Raw genomic sequence first — 13,739 nt, 5'->3', positions numbered from 1 at the left:
GATACCTATTTCCTAATTTTCATCAACTGTGAATAGTTTCCATTCTAAATTTATGGTTTATAAAGCAAACACATTATTAGACAATTGTTAGAAAATATTTGTTTATTCCCCAAATCCTAACTAAATTTCCATAATTTTAAATTAAATTTTGCTTTTTTTTTTTAAGTCAAAATCATTTCTTTTGAGTTAGCTCTACACATCGAAAATTGAAGTTTTCCACTGATAACACTTTAAGATTTGTGCCATGGGGAATGAATGTTTTCTGAAAACCAGATCAGTCAGTGACTTATCTCTGTGATTGTTAATTGCAAGTCTGACAATGTTTGCCAATAAGACTTTATTGTAGTCTTGGCTTAATGATGTATTTTCCTATCCTACCTATCTCGGGCAGAATGAAAAGATGCATATGGGAACAGTAAAATTTGAATCAAAGTAATTACATTTTAAAGATTTTGGATCTTTATTACAATTATAAAAAGCCAATAATATAGTTTATTATTCTCTTATTTCAAGTCTGTGGCTTGTAATCCTATAGCTTGCTGTCCTGATTTATTCTGCAGATTGCTTTAAAAAGGGCAGCATCAGTAATATTCATTTACAAATTACTGTGTCTTGTTGTCAGTATCTTCTAAAATATTATTCTCAGCATATGTGATTCATGGAGACAGGCAGATGGTAAATTTCCCTTTGGCAAAATACATTGAAATTCTTTCATTCTGTCTTCTTTTTTCAAGTTCTTACTGTTGTAAGCTCTTACTGTTACCAAATTGGATGAGAGAATGCTTTTAGGAGTATGATACTTTGAAGAGAGAAGATAAATTATTTTCTCTTGATTATAGTTCAGTTATGTTCACAGCAGCCGTATATCACTGAAATGTTAAAGGTCACATGCATAGCAGCTTGTAGCATATGCTCTATTCATTTGTTCCACGTAGTTACAGTTATGCATTTAGCTGGCAAGTTAAACCATGCCCTTTGCTGTTAGGTCACCTAGTAGAATTCAGATGAAGAAAGCCCCATTGAGTATCACCATTAAAAACCATTCCACAGTCCTGCTGCTGTGGCTCATCCTCCCATGCACCTAGAGGTCACCAGTTCAATTTCCCGCCAGGGCACATGCCCAGGTTGGGGGCTCAATCCCCAATGTGGGGTGTGCAGGAGGCAGCCAATCAATGATTCTCATCATTGATGTTTCTATATACCTCTCCCTCTCCTTTCCTTGCTATGAAATCAGTAAAAATATGTTTAAAAACAAACAATCAAACAAAACAAATAAAAAAACATTCCACAGACAGTGAACCAGAGACCAAAATTATCTGGGAGTCAAAACTGAATGATGGGATGGCAGTAGAGTCACCATGTGAAAAGTTTCAAGAAATAAGCAGTATCAACCTTATCAGAAGCCTGAAAGGCCCACCTTTCTCTTTAGAAATGTACTTGGGAACCAATGCTTCCTTGACACCTTCCTGATTTTGTTGGTTAAAGATATAGAAGGTTAAGAATGTACATACATATGAATTGCTGTTGCTCGCTCTGTCTCAGCGCCAAGAAGCTTCCTCTGGTGACTCCCTGGACTTTATTCCGGCTTCAACAAAACCAAAATGGAAGGCTTAAAGGCTTTCCTAAAACAGAAAACATGAACCCTCAACAATCTTTGTTAATGTTTCTGTTTGGTTGTAGATGAGCTTCCTAAAAACCATTAACAGATGACTGATTTACCAGTATTAGGTCTGAAGACTCTTCATAGTCAATAATACTGTATTGCGATAAATATGTATGGTTCCAAGTGGGTACTGGAAATATATAGGGGAACATTTTGTAAAGTGTTAGATTGTGTAACCAGTATGCTATACACCTGAAACCAACACAAAATATAGTGAAAGTAAAGTGTAATTGAAAAATTAATTTAAAAAATAATTTCGTGAAATATAATTCCATAGGGATCCCTCATAATCAACTAATCCCTCTCTCTCCCTTCTCCGTCTTTCTCCTTTTTCATTACCCACCTCCCCATCACTTCCCAGCTGCAGGAAGAAGCTGGGGCAGGACAAACTGAACATCCCTCAAAATTTCATGATGTATTTTTTACAGAAATAACTACCATAGTTATGACAGTGAAAAGCAGTCAGCCGAAACTAAATAAATAATGAAAACAAGTAAATTAGCTAAATTGGATTTCAGACCAACTGCTGCCTTTGTGCTCTTATCAATCCTCCTAGGATGCAGCTTCGTGTTCAGGGACAGAACTGGGTGAAACCTCTCCCAGGGAGCAATATCCAGGCACCACGCGAGATGGCAGCTCCCCCCAGACAGCAAACACCCAGCACTATCTGCCACTGGCAAGACTTCGGGTGAGTACAATGCAGTGAATCAGGCAGCTGTGAATTAGAATCTTAGGGCTGGGGGGCCCCAGGAGCAGGTGTGCTGCCAACTGAGCAGCTCCAGCTCCTGCTGGGGTATTCCTCCTTGGGTCTGATCCTTCGTTTTGTTTCTCTCCTCTAGTTATAATATTATTGTGCTTTTTGGTGTACAAACAATTCTCCATGTGCCGTCTTCTAACCCCAGAAGAATTCTGTGAATTAGGCGTTGTGTTATCCCTAGATGAAATAGTGATGCTCAGTCATTGGAGACTCAATCAGTTTCAAATACTCAGCGATTGATGGGCCAGGCACTTGAGCCTAGATTTTTGAATCTGTATCTTATGCCATGTTGACTTCCTGTTATTTATATTGGTGGAAACAAATAGATTAACACCATTCTCACAATTTCTACAAAGCATCAAGGAAATATCTGGTCAAATAAAAGGTAGGAATTGTTCATAACTGTATTCCTTTGGGAGACTTATTTTATGTAGTAGCTGATTAAAGGTTCTGAGAAGTCCTAAAGGGAAGGAAATCTGTTTCACCTTGCTTTTTCCAGCATTTCCCTAATATTTTAATCCATAGAATAATTTTTTTCTGTTTAATATGCATCAACATGTTGCATAAAACACATCTCAGGTAGCACTGCCAGTAAAATGCAGGTCTTCTAGTTAAATTTGAATTTCAGATTAAAAAAACACACACTATAAAGCTTAAGTATATACCAAATATTGTATGGGGCACACTTAAACAGAACAATTATTTGTATTTTTTAATCTGAATTTCAAATTTAACTGGTGTCCTATATTCTGATTTGCTAAATCTGATAACCTTAACCTTGGTCTTTACTAGTTACTGTCTTTCCTTTCTGTGGGTACTCAATGAATAATAAAATGCAAGAAGAGAAATTCTAAAGCATAACTACAATTTTATTTATTCTAGTGTACCATATAATCATTAGAACAGGAAATATGGTGATTAGTGTTATGCAGTAATGAAGAAAATAAATCAGCCATAGCATCAGAACCATAGAACAAAGTAATTCTATACTTTTGAAATATAAGTTCAAATTATGATAGCTTTTTCCCCACAAATGTCCTTTGAGCATTTTGAATCCTAGAATAAACTCATGGAGTAGACCCATAACAAAATCAAGCATAGCAGCTGAAACATGAGCAGCTATGTGACTTGGGCTAAGATATGTCCAGGGCTTCATCTTCCGTGCCTCCTAATTATCTACAGACTAGAGGCTTGATGCACGAAATTTGTGCAAGAGTAGGCCTTCCTTCCCCTGGCTGCCAGCACCGGCTTCCCTCTGGCACCTGGGACCCAGGCTTCGCTCGCAGCCCTGGCTTAGTCCAGAAGGATGCCCAGTCTAATTAGCATATTACGCTTTTATTATTATAGATGAATGACCTGCCAGCACCTTAATCCTGCAGCACTCCCCTCCCAGTGCCATTATGTAGAAACCACTGTTGTCTTTGGCTCAGTGCTCTCCTTAACCCCACATATCTAATCACTTTCTAAGTCCCAATCAATCCTAGCTCCAAAATAACTTGTCTTCCCTCAGTGGTAATGCCACCCACACTTCCCATTTGCTGACTCTCCTTATCTTTTACCTATACCTCCAATGGATGGGTGCATCCCCCTGCCTCCAATCTCTCCCTCTGTAATCCCTCATTTATACCACTATCAGAGTTGCCTTAAAAATCACAGTTCAAGTGTCCCTCTTCCATTAAAGAACATACAATGTTTCCCTCTGCCCGTATTTGTTTGCTAATGTTTGGCCCACTGGCCAAAGCAAGTCTCATGACAAAGTACAAATGCAAGTATTAGAAAAACAGGCTCTATCTCTGATGAAAAGGGCTGCAAAAGCACATTACAAAGGTGTATATTATAGAGACAAAAAGAATGTGTGGCTATTGGTGACATCCAACATATATAGACCCTTGACTGAAAGATATACCTGGTACTAAGTCTTTCAACTCACACTTTTTTCATCATACTACATTGCCACTTAAAAATAAAGCACCCCAAAATATGAATTAATTCAACTAACTCTTTTATGAGGCCACACAAATACCAGGAAGCTGGCTTTTGACATTGGACTTTGTTCCTTGTATCTTTGTTTGCTCTCTGTGGCTGCTCTGACTTCCATTTATTTAGCATGAGTGTCTCTGCTTGTTACTTGGACTCTGGGATCTTCCTGTCCTTCCACTACCTGTGACCTTGACTAAGGCCACATATTGTAATTTCATCTCCATAAAAAATTTTTTAAAAAGATCACCAAGACCCCAATTAATACATATATAAAGAGTATAATTTGTAAGGAGAAGCTTCAAGTAGGTAATAAATATATGGGAAAATGTTCAATTTCGCTAGTAATTACAAAATTCAAATTAAATCAAGCCATTCCAATGCCCCTTCACCACCCTATTTTGCTCCCAGTCGTTTGGTTTGATCCTTGGGGTTTTTAATCAAAAGACCTGGTACCTCAAATGGAGTATAATTTGGAATATTCATTTCAGAAAGCTCTTAGCTAATTTTAATCAAGAGATTCACTAATTACTGTTCTGTGAATCTCTCCTAAGGAAAGAATTCTAAATATGAAACACAGCTGCATGCACAAAGATGTTTGTTATGCAATTATTTATATTACCCTAAGACTGGAAACAACCCAAAGTTTGGTAATAGTTAATAAGAGAACTTAAACCATTGCATGATAACTGGGGATATTATGAACTCATAACATTATATGACTTGTGTAAAAATAAAAACAATATGCTTATAAAACTAAGTAAAAGAAATAGCTCATAGAATTTCCATGTTCATTTATGTATACACACACACACACACACACACACACACACACACACACACTAGAGGCCCGGTGCACAAATTTGTACACCAGTGGGATCCCTCAGCCTGGCCTGCGGGATTGGGCTGAAACCGGCTGTCCAACATCCCCCGAAGGGTCCTGGTTTGCGAGAGGATGCAGGCCAGGCCGAGGGACCCCACCAGTGCACAATCGAGGCTGGGTAGAGACACAGGAGATTGGCCAGCCAGAGAGGGACTGCGGGAGGGCTCCAGGGTATGTCTGGCCCATTTCACCCAGTCCCAATCAGCTGGACCCCAGCAGCAAGCTAAACTACTGGTCAGAGTGTCTGCCCCCTGGTGGTCAGTGCACGTCATAATGAGCAGTTGAGCGGCCTTAGCATTATCATTAGCATATTACACTTTGATTGGTTGAACGGCCAACCGATTGGCCGGACACTTAGCATATTAGGCTTTTATTATATAGGATACATGTATAACACTATAGAATAAATACTGAATTAAACATATCACAGAGTTAATTATAGCTATCCCTGTACTTTCCATATTATCATTATTAAGCTTGTATTTCTTAAATAAATTAGAATTATGTAATAAAGTTTTCTATTTTACTTATCCTATAAAATTTTCTATTTGTTCCTTTTTGTTTTTATACTAATACTCATACCTAATCTTTATCATCTTTATAAATTGGTTATTAAATGTTGAGCACATATTGTTTTTTCCATGTTTACTTTGTGTTTAAATTCAATAAGAAATTAGAAATCTAGACAGCTCTTAGGAGCTACTGATATCAATGTATTTAGGATTTACGGTTCTCAGACATTAACTCTCAATATTAATCTCATAATGTATATCCCCAATTTATGTATAACTAGTTGGCAGTGGCATGGAATAAGATTTGTGATAAACTATAAAAATAAAAGCTGTGGTACACATACATGATGGAATACTATGCAGCTGTAAAAAAAGAAGGATCAATTGCCCTTTGAGACAACATGGAGGAATCTGGAGAGTATTATGCTAAGTGAAATAAGCCATTCAGAGAAAGACAAATATCACATGATCTCACTTACTAGTATATGTGAAATCTAAGGAACAAAATAAACTTAGGAATAAAATAGAACCAGAAACGTGGAACAAACTGATAAATCTCAGAGGTAAGGGCAGGGGAAGATTTAACAAAGAACTTATATGTATACTAGAGGCCTGGTGCATGAAATTCGTGCACGGGGCGGGGGTTGTCCCTCAGCCCAGCCTGCACCCTCTCCAATCTGGGACCCCTCGAGGGATGTTCAACTGCCCGTTTACAGGGATTGGGCCATGGGGGTGTGGCCAGCCTGGGTGAGGGGCTGAGGGCTGTTTTCAGGCTGGCCACACCCCCTTCAGGGTGGGGGTCCCCTCTAGGGTGTCTGGCCAGCTTGATGAGGGGCTGATGGCTGTTTGCAGGCTGGCCACACCCCCGGCGACCCAAGCTTCCAGCCCCTCCTTTTTTTCTTTCTTTTTTTTTTTTCCAATGCCTCCTTGAGCAGAGGCCAGGGCCGGCTGGAAGCAGGTATCTGGGATTTATTTATCTTCTATAATTGAAACTTTGTAGCCTTGAGCGAAGGCCAGGGCTAGCCAGGGCAGGTGGGAAGCTTGGCTTCCTCCAATACCGGGAGCAACCCAAGCCTCCTGCTCTCTCCAGCTCTGTGGCCGCTGCCATCTTTGTTGCGTTAATTTGCATACTCACTCCTGATTGTCTGGTGGGTGTAGCGGAGTGATGGTCAATTTGCATGTTTCTCTTTTATTAGTGTAGATATGTATTGCTCATGGACACAGACAATAGGGTGGTGAAGGCCTGGGGTGGGATAGGAACCAGGTGGAGGGTGGCAATGAAAAAGGAGGGAGGACATCTGTAACACTCAACAATAAAGATAAAATAAATAATGCTATTATAAGAGGATATATTTAATGAGGAAAGATTAAAAAATCATGTAAAAAATTTTAAAACCTGGAAAATATTTGGATATTTTGAATTTTTTGATATAACTAATTCCTTACCTTTTAGAGTTAGAGGGTTTTACTGTGTATACTTCTCTATTCTATCTCCAATGTATATTAACTTCTGCCTTTCCAGACATCTTTAACAATCAGTTCCCTGAACTGTACCTCTGATAATCTATTTTAGAATAAAGTTCAAAAATAACAAAAAACTATGCACTGTATTCTAAAATAGAGAAAAACTGACACCACTAAACTGGATGCCCAGATCCTATATAATAAAAGCCTAATATGCTAAGTGTCCAGTCATCCGTTCAACCATTCAAAGCATAATATGCTAATGATATGCTAAGGCCACTCAACTGCTCACTATGACATGCACTGACCACCAGGGGGCAGACGCTCCAACTGGTTGGTTAGCTTGCTGCTGGGGTCCGGCAGATCGGGACTGGGCAAGATGGGGTGGACATGCCCTGGAGCCCTCCCACGGTTCCTCCCCTGCTGGCCAACCTCCCACATCCCTCCCCACCCTGATCATTCACCAGTGGGGTCCCCCGGTCTGACCTGCGCCTTCTTGCAATCTGGGACCCCTCAGGGGATGTTGGAGAGCCGGTTTCATCCCAATCCTGCAGGCCAGGCCAAGGGACCCCACTGGTGCACAAATTTGTGCACCGGGCCTCTAGTATATAATAAGCTTATTGCCTTGATGAGCTTGGTTGTGTAATTTCCAATAATATTTGTCAAGGTTACATGAATAACACAGTAGATCCAGCTGACATACTGAGAAACAGCAAGTATAGTGAGCTGGGTTCTGAGTGGTAGGTAACAGATTCACTTCCCCTTTAGTGTCAACCAGGGGGCTTATTGTGGCAGATAGGTAGCCTGTAACATCACTGGAGGAGCTCTAGAAAGAGACTAGAGCAGTGATTTTGAACCCATGTGCCACAAGAATTTTTAAAGCATGCAATACCTGGCTATTTAGTCAGGGGCACTGACCTCTTTTCACTTAAATTGTCAAGTAAAAAAATGACAACAGCCAACACAACAATGTCAGAGAGGTGAAGCAGGGTCCTTTGGGCTTCTTAAAGGTATCATTAAGACAGATGTGACTCTACTAAGAGTTATTTCTCTATCAACCATAATAGAGCCTTTTTTTTTTCTTGGTAATCATCTCATCAAGTAGGTGTCTTATTTACTATCATTTCTCTATTTTTTTTGTAAGTGAGATGAACCTCAGTATTTCAATTGACATACCTTGAGACCTTTTAGAAATGCAACTTCTTGAGTCCTACCCCAGATCTATGGCCTGGGACACTATGGAGGTGGGCTGGCTGTAATACACACTCAAGTTCAAAAACCATGGCTCTATTGGTGCAATGAGGGGAAAACATACAAATGTAAAACACTAAAGAGAACTAAGGATAGTTCTGCTAACACATCGTGAAATCTTGAGTAGACCCTGCTTGTCACCTTTATAATCTTCATTCCTACCCTCCCTCTGGTCTTCCTCAGCTAACCCGCTGGTTCTTTACCTTTTTTTCAGCAACCTTTTGCCTCCTTCTCTTCCCTTTTCCATCACAAAGAAACACTCTAACCTACTTAACTCTCCTGGGCCAATTGTTGATAATGTGGTCCACATGGCGAAGAAAGAGCCAGTTAGTCCAAATGCATTTTCCTTTCACTGAACAACAACAACAAAAAAGAATTAACTGGCTGTTTAGTCATGTAGGAACCTCCACACACAAAGCCCACATATTAGGCTGAATTTTTCACTTTCCAATTGCTTATGTTGGTGCTGTGTAGACAAAACCTCAACTAATTACTCTGTAGGTTGCTGGCTCCAACAGTGTCAACAGAATGTGGAAGTCTCACATTGGAAGATGCAGTAAATGGGGTTCCCGGAGGAAGAAATCATCAATGGCTTTTCCCTAAATTTGGGTTCGTATTTATTTCTAGTAAAAGCTCCCAATGAAAATTGCTGTGTGCACTTGCTGACAAACACACTGAAATGAACAGAGCATCATTACTTGGCCCAGTACAGTTTTCGCTCCCCTAGCTCTTACTCATATAGCATTTTCTTCATTTACCAGAACTTTTTTTTTTAATCACTAGATTGATAGAAATAAATGTAGAATCTCAGGAATAAAGAAAAAGCTTGAAAACTAATAGCCAAGTGTTGCATTTTATCACTCCCATTGATAATCAGTGTGTTTCATTCCGTTTACAACCAATTATTGTGATGTAGCTGTACTAGTACAAAAGAAAACTCCCTTTAAGCTACTTGAGGTACTAGAAAGAACTTTTAAAATGTCACAATTTAAACAGATTTTTATTACGAAGATTATGTACAATCAAGTATCAATTTTATTTGGGCAGTTGTCAAGAATCCTCAAAAATATTGTCAGGAGAGTTTAGGGCTGTGATATATGGAGTTGTTTTATTTCTGACAATGTCTGTCTGGTTTAAAATGTCTTTAGCACTGATGGACTTATCAATCTTCACCTCATTTCTCTTAGGTCTGTTTTCTAACTCCCCTCAGGGGCACTGACTTCCCTTCCTGAAGGGTCCGAGGCCACATTTCCTCGGTCATTCTTGACAAAAACAAAGGATTTAACAGCTTCCCATCTCAGTACTGATTTCTGGGCCCCTGTGGCTGCCCTGAATTAAAATTCTGGCTTTAGGGACATAAGAGAGAGCTTTCCCCTAAATTTGGGCCCATGTTTATAATAATCTCAGGTTGGGCTCCTGATAAATTTGCTTTTACTCTCGATTGAGCCACATCTGGGCTAGCTTTGAAAACAACACTGATCTATGTCCATGGGCAAGGCACCTGACCTCTTTCAGTTGCAACATTCTCATCTGTCAAATGGGAATAATAGTCATATCTTTCTCATAGGGTTTTGTGAAAATAAACTGAGATGATAATATATGAAAAAATACAAAAAAGCCCCATAATGCAAATTTCAGATGTAATACATTGACTATTGTATCCCAGGTCCTGGAATTGCAGCTGCCTGGCTACTACTTGGACTGACTCAGATAATTTAATCAACCTCACAGTAAAGAAACTGGTTACGTGGTTAAAATTTTGAGACACCCCCCCCCCCACCACTTATAATCTTATACTCAACAATGCCTGAAACATAGCAAACCTTTATTAAATGCTTACCAGTTAGTTTTCTAGTGTTCAAAATACATGTGGCCCCTTCCTTTCCTTCACTCCGAGTCACAAGCAGTGAAGAACAGGATAACCTGAAAGAGAATCAAAGGCCAAGGCTGGCACAGGTTGAGCAACAAAATAGATAAGGAGAGTGTTAGATCATAACCCACACAATAAAACAAATACCCATTAGTCCATGCAAGTGCAAATAAATAATTGAGTGTATAAATAAATAAAGAAGGGCAGCTCTTCTTTACAGAAGCATTCCAATCAGTAATGTGTAATAATTGTTGTAGACAAGATCCTCCAATGAATGCCAGATTAGTGAGCAAAATTGGAGGAGCAACAGTCTTCAAATATCTCCCCCAAGGTAGTTATTATTAATTGTAAAGGACAAAAAAATAGTGAAGAGGCCCAGCAGATACCACCTTCACCAGGTAATTAAGGGTAACATTGCCAAAATTAAGACATACATCCCAAGCCCCCTGACATGATGCACTGAGAGGGAAACCTGTTATATTCTTCCCCAAACTACATAACCCCAATCTCATCATGAGGAAACATCAGATAAACCCAAATCAAGGGGCATTATACAAAATCACTTAACCAGTGCTCTTCAAATTAGTCCAGACCATGAAAGACAGGGGAAGTGTGAAGAACCATCACAGATTGGAGGAGCTCAAGGAGACATGACAGTAAAATGTGGATCCTCAGTTGGATCCTGGACAGAAAAAGGACATTAGATGAAACACTGAGAAAATCGAAATGAAAATTGTACTTTATATCCAGCATCAATTTCTTAGTTTTGATCCTTGTACTATGATTATGGAACATGGTAACATTAGAAGAAGCTGGGTGAAAGATATATGAAAACCAGTACTATTTTTGTAATTTTGAGAAGCTTAAAATTCTTTCAAAATAAACACTTTTAAAAATTAGAGGGCAAGGCATTTTGTACTACTACTTAAAGTACACGAGAATAGCCAAAACTGGTTTGGCTCAGTGGATAGAGCGTCGGCCTGCGGACTCTAAGGGTCCCGGGTTCGATTCCGGTCAAGGGCATGTACCTTGGTTGCGGACACATCCCCAGTAGGGGGTGTGCAGGAGGCAGCTGATCGATGTTTCTCTCTCATCGATGTTTCTAACTCTCTATCACTCTCTCTTCCTCTCTGTAAAAAATCAATAAAATATATTTAAAAATAAAAATAAATAAAAAGTACACGAGAATAAGCATTTAAAAACTTTTATCAGTAATTTTAGCTCTGTTAGGTTTAAAATTTTTTTAATTGGGGCTTGTTTTTTAAAAAGATAATTGAGGAAGTATGATGGGAAGACTTCTGCTGTGTCTTCTCTGGGAAGATTTGACTTGACTTCATCTTTTCTGGGAACAGCTCAGCCTTCTTGCACTTACATATTGGTACCTAACACCAGGAGTACACTGAAAACGTTCCTTAACGGCTACAAGAAACACTTCTAACTTGAAAAAGATAAGATTCAAATCCATATTTCTTCTGCATTAGAAATGTTATGTTGCTAGTTTTATTTGATCTTAATCCTATAACTAATCACTAATATTTATGTATTATGTATTTTTTTTATCTTAAAAAATGATTATGCAGCCCAGCCAGCATGGCTCAGTGGTTGAGCATCAATCTACAAACCAGGAGGTCAGGGTTCGATTCCCAGTCAGGGCACATGCCCGGATTACGGCTCAATCCCCAGTGTGGAACGTATAGGAGGCAGCTGGTCAATGATTCTCTTTCATCATTGATGTTTCTATCTCTTTCTCCCTCTCCCTTCATCTCTGAAATCAACAAAAATATATATATTAAAAAAATACTATGCAATAAAGATTTCTTAAAGAATTAGAGTCAGACCCAAGCCTAGAATTATTTCTTTTGTTTTAAAAATCTTATTCCAGCACTTAATTTTTGACAGATACAACTAACTTTTAACTCTAAGAATACAATAGTCCAAGTAAAATTTGGATCTCCAACTTCATCAAAAATAGTGCATGTATTTAGTGTTGAAATTATTTTTTCATAATTTGAAGCGCAGTGTTTTAGCAGTTGTATTCATAGAAGAGATAATAAAATTTCAGTGTTCCTTTCCCCTTCTCTTCTTATTCCTCTTCCACTTCTGCTGCATAAGTGTTGAAAGCATACCATATCAAATAAAAACTTTGCCCTCTGTTGTAAAGAAATAAAACCAGGCAGTGCTCTTGGTGGTCCCTGATCGGTTTCTTGCTTCAGCAGTGTTTGGATGAAACAGACCCAGGGACGCCTCTTCTTCCAGTCTCCGACCACCCTCCTGTGTCTCATCCAGTCACCACCTTCAGAACCACCTCTGGGACCAGCCAACACACTGGGTTTTTTTCTACCTTAACTCCTTATTGCTGAACAGCCATGAGCTCCCAAATTCGTCAGAATTATTGCACCGAGGTGGAGGCTGCAGTCAACCGCCCGACCAACCTGCATCTGTGGGCCTCCCACACCTACCTTTCTCTGGGCTTCTATTTCGACCATGATGATGTGGCTCTCGAGGGTGTGGGCCACTTCTGCAAGTTGGCGGGGAAGAAGCATGAGGGCGCTGAGCATCTCTTCAAGTTGCAAAAGAAGCGCAGTGGCCGTATTCTCTTCCAGGATGTGCTGAAGCCTTCCCAAGACGAGTAGGGCAAAACTCAGGACGCCTGGAAGCTGACCTGGCCTGGGAGAAAAACCTGAACCAGGCCCTTTTGGAGCTGCATGCCTTGGGTTCTACTCATGCAGGCCCTCATCTCTGTGACTTTGTGGAGGACCACTTCCTGGATGAGAAGGTAAAACTGATCAAGAAGATGGGCGACCACCTGACTAACATCCACAGGCTGGCCAGCCTCTAGGCTGGCCAGCCTCCAGGCTGGGCTGGGCGAGTATCTGTTTGAAAGGCTCACCCTCAAGCATGACTAGGAGCCATTGGAGCCCAGAGGCCTCTCAGAGGCCACTCTGCATTCCTTTGGTGTCTCTGGCTTTTACCTGAGCCTCGTCCGAAATTAGTCAGTCTTTTAACCACCCTGAAGCCCTCTCTCATGCATCAGACCAAATGAAACAATAAAGCTTGTTGCAAAGGAAGGAAGGAAGGAAGGAAGGAAGGAAGGAAGGAAGGAAGGAAGGAAGGAAGGAAGAAAGAGAGAGAGAGAGAGAGAGAGAAAACCAGCTTAGCTGGCGTGGCTCAGTGGTTATGCATCAACCCATGAGCCAAGAGGTCACAGTTCAATTCCAGTCAGGGCACATGCCCAGCTTGTGGGCTTGATCCCCAGTAAGGGTATGCAGGAGGTAGCCGATCAATGTTTCTCTCTCATTGATGTTTCTATCTCTCTATCCCTCTTCCTTCCTCTCTCTTTAAAATCAATAAAAACATTTTTT

The 13,739-nt window shown here is 40.0% G+C and overlaps 1 pseudogene; it reads left to right on the top strand.

Moving 5' to 3' along the window:
• Positions 1 to 12,743: 12,743 nt before the first annotated feature.
• Positions 12,744 to 13,283, top strand: LOC129151437 (ferritin light chain-like; annotated as a pseudogene).
• The last annotated feature ends 456 nt before the right edge of the window (positions 13,284 to 13,739 follow it).

Source organism: Eptesicus fuscus, chromosome 14 (assembly GCF_027574615.1).
Source record: "Eptesicus fuscus isolate TK198812 chromosome 14, DD_ASM_mEF_20220401, whole genome shotgun sequence".
Classification (NCBI taxonomy): Eukaryota; Metazoa; Chordata; class Mammalia; order Chiroptera; family Vespertilionidae; genus Eptesicus; species Eptesicus fuscus.
This window is presented reverse-complemented; position numbering and strand designations above follow the sequence as displayed.